This window comes from Theobroma cacao, chromosome 7 (genome assembly GCF_000208745.1).
Source record: "Theobroma cacao cultivar B97-61/B2 chromosome 7, Criollo_cocoa_genome_V2, whole genome shotgun sequence".
Classification (NCBI taxonomy): domain Eukaryota; kingdom Viridiplantae; phylum Streptophyta; class Magnoliopsida; order Malvales; family Malvaceae; genus Theobroma; species Theobroma cacao.
In genome coordinates, this window is record NC_030856.1 from 17,073,413 (window position 1) to 17,076,842 (window position 3,430).

Sequence of the window (3,430 nt, forward strand, 5' to 3'; positions counted from 1 at the left end):
AGCTTTTTCCCTTTCAAAATCGTGGAAAAATAATTTTTGCCTCACAGGGGCGTTTTCGTCATTTTTCCTCAAAATTTTTCGAATCCGACTAAAAATGCAGTAGATGAGTGGAAAACACATATTTCATGATCTAAAATAAATTTGGGTGTCTAAAACATTTATTAAAAAAGATATTGCAACTATTGAATAAAATAAAAATATTCAATAAAATATTCTAATTTCTTGTAAAACAATATTTATAGAGTCATCGGTAAATAATTTTTGTAATCTAAAAGCTAAATAAATTCATACGTACTATAATACAGATAATTGAGATATGAAATTTACTTTATAGTGACTCGTAGGCCCACAAAGAACAAAAGTGCACAAAGGTAGTAAACCTGCAATTTTTGGAGTAGTAAAGCCGACATAATCCTTGATGATATCTGCTATCCACAAGCTACCTCGAGCCTGAAATGATTGAAAAGAAGGGTGGTGAGATTATAAAATCCCAGTGAGTAAATAGATACCATTTAAACCATCTAAAGTCAAATAAATGGAGACAGATAAAATAATTTAACTTACTGAAATTCATCACCTTTCAACTTGTTTCAACGAAATAAAATCAATTCATATAAATCGAGTAATTTACATGGCTTATGAATTTCTTAAAACTTTGGCTCGTGCCAAAATCATTATCATACTCAGTCATCAGGGATACCTTGGCCGAAGGCTATCCCAAACCGAGTCCACCAAGGCTGTTAAAAAGTTATGTACGCATAAATCATGTTTTTATTTTGAAAACATAGTCGTTCCTTGGCATTGGTCGAGTTTCCCTCACGTGGTGGTTGGGCGTGAAGTGAACTCTAAAGTTTGACCTCAAGAGTTACCTTACGCGCCTCTCCAATCGAGGTACATATATATGACCAGGTTCCGTGCCCCTCTAATAGGTTGGTCCACAAAACCAGCCCACTGTAGCAAGCTAAACTGAACATACAATAAAAATTCAACAACATGATATGGCAATTTTATCATTATCCAGCCTATCAAGGCAAACAACAATTTATACATTTCAACACAAATACCAATTCAGCCATTCATGCCAATATTGTCATAAGCCAATCAATTAGAATCATGAATTTACAATACATCATATGGTCTCCAATTACTCTATTTTCAAAGCCTTCATTCAATTTCAAGACCATTATGAAATCATTTTATTCAAACACATTTTGTTTATAAAACCTAAAAATTTACCATTTAAACTCATTTTCCATAAAATCACAAAATCGGATAAAAATTACTCTAGATAATTAAGACGATAGCAAGGTTACTCACAGTACTAGGAGTTTGATATATTCCTATTCCCGGTCTTTGGGCACAATCTCTTTGCCCTTGTTAGAGGGCTCACCGCCTATACATCATACATGATACGAATTTCAATAAATTGTGTCAATTTATCATAAACTATTTCAGGCTCTATAAATCTATATGAATGCACGAAATGTGATGCAAAATGTCCGAATAGCCGTTTAAATACGGTATTCGACCTAATTCGCACTATTTTCGGTGTAATTGGCTAAAACCTCCAATTTAACTCCAAACCGATTTCTTTCACTTTCTACACTCCAATTATACTTAAAATACCTCAATGACTGTGAATATGATTCAATTAATCAGTCCGAACCATATATCGCACCTGTCTATACATTAGGTAAAAATTCAGATTTTCATGCTAAAATTTCTCATTAAATTTCTAGCCTCACAAATCATTAAATACTAGCAAAATATCATGAAATATCATCAATTTCAGCCTCAATATTGTAAAGCCCGACCTTATAAAATACTATTCATGACATACATGTGATGATAGCATGATTGCATCCTAGGAGAGTCTTGAAAAATTTACAAAAGTCGGTATTGTACCTAGAGGTACAACAAAGTTTATTTAATCCTCGAACTAGATCAAATAGGAATTTTAAGGTGAGATTAAGAGTTTCACAGTTCATGGATGACTTAAAATGGTAATTTGGAGTTTGAGGATCAATTTGGAGTCAAATCAGAATTTTCACTAACTAGGGGTAAAATGGTCATTTGCCACTCGGGGACAAAATGGGAATTTTAGAAAAGAATGTTTTTGCCGCATTTGACTTATTGGAGTATAATTTGACTTATTGGAGTATGATTTCAGGTTTAGAAGTGAAAAATTTTAATTTCGGTATAATTTGGAGTATATGGGTAAAATGCTAATTTTACCACCTCAGGGGCAAAATTGTAATTTTCCACCACCAGGATATTTTTTCCAGCACATGGTCTTCCTTTATCTTCATCTTTGACCCTTGACTAAACATGTGGTGGAGATAAAATGTTTAAATTTTAAAAATTTTAAAAATGGACCAATTAGAAAATGCCGTGTGTCAAGCTTAGGATGTTTTATTATTTAACTTAAAAATCAGCACAAATCAGCCCATTATTCCCCAAAATTTCGGCCAAGCAAGGAAGAGAGGGAAAGAAAGGAAAAACAAAACCTAGGTGAGGAATTTCGAGAGAAAAAGTGTGGAAAATCAAGGAAAACAAGTGAAAAAGGTATGATTTTTCAACTTAAGCTTGAAATCTATTTTCCTTAAGCATTTCTCTTCATTTTCCATGCTGAAATTGCATGTTTTTATGATGAATTGTTGGCTGATCAAAATGGGTTAGGAGAGAGAAAGTTGTTGGATTTATTTGATTTTAATTTACGTTAGTGTTTTTAGTTAGTTTAGCATATTTTGAAACAAAACAACAAGAAAAGAATTTATTTTCTCCCACAACCATTAATGGCCGAATTTACCATGTATTGAGTGAGGATGAGTTTGATTTTTATTCTAGTAGAATTGGTTAAGAAATGATGAATTATGAGCCTAGAAAAATAATTGGAATTTTCAGAGCAAAAATATGAATTTTTATCCACTAGGGGTATTTTGGTAATTTACTATCGAGACTGATAATTTGCACCACACTGAGGGACATTAAGTTAATTTGGGTACAATTGAGGTACAGAAACTGAAAAAAAATTAAATTGGAGTTTAAACAGACGCGTTAGGAATTTAATCGGGTGATAAGATGAATTAGGCCAATACTAAGTTTAGATAGTTACCAGTGCATTTTTGCATTCCATATCATGCATTGGTAGTCGAAATTAGTTTAATTTTGATTTAGCACCAACTTGGTGAAATTCTCGATTTTGTATTGTGTCAAGGTGGTGAGTCCTCCGATAAAGGCAAGGAAATTGCATCTGAGGACTAGTAGATAGAATGCTTCGAAAGTCTGCATTCTAGACATTATGAGTAAACTTACTGTCATTTTAATTATCTAGGGTGGTTTTTAGATGCTTTCATGAATTCTATGGAAAAAGGAATTTAAAAAGGTAAATTTTCATGTTTTATGAATAAATGAGTTTCAATGAAATTAA

General features: G+C 32.4%; 1 long non-coding RNA gene across 1 annotated transcript in view; it reads right to left on the bottom strand.

Annotated features, from left to right (window-relative positions):
* LOC108662908 overlaps nucleotides 260-3,430 on the bottom strand; it is a 4,954-nt gene continuing 1,783 nt past the window's right edge. The window contains exons 2-3 of the long non-coding RNA XR_001928768.1: nucleotides 1,318-1,393; nucleotides 260-450 (exon numbers count right to left, since the gene is read on the bottom strand). This is a non-coding gene — a long non-coding RNA (uncharacterized LOC108662908). The remainder of the gene's footprint in view (nucleotides 451-1,317; nucleotides 1,394-3,430) is intronic.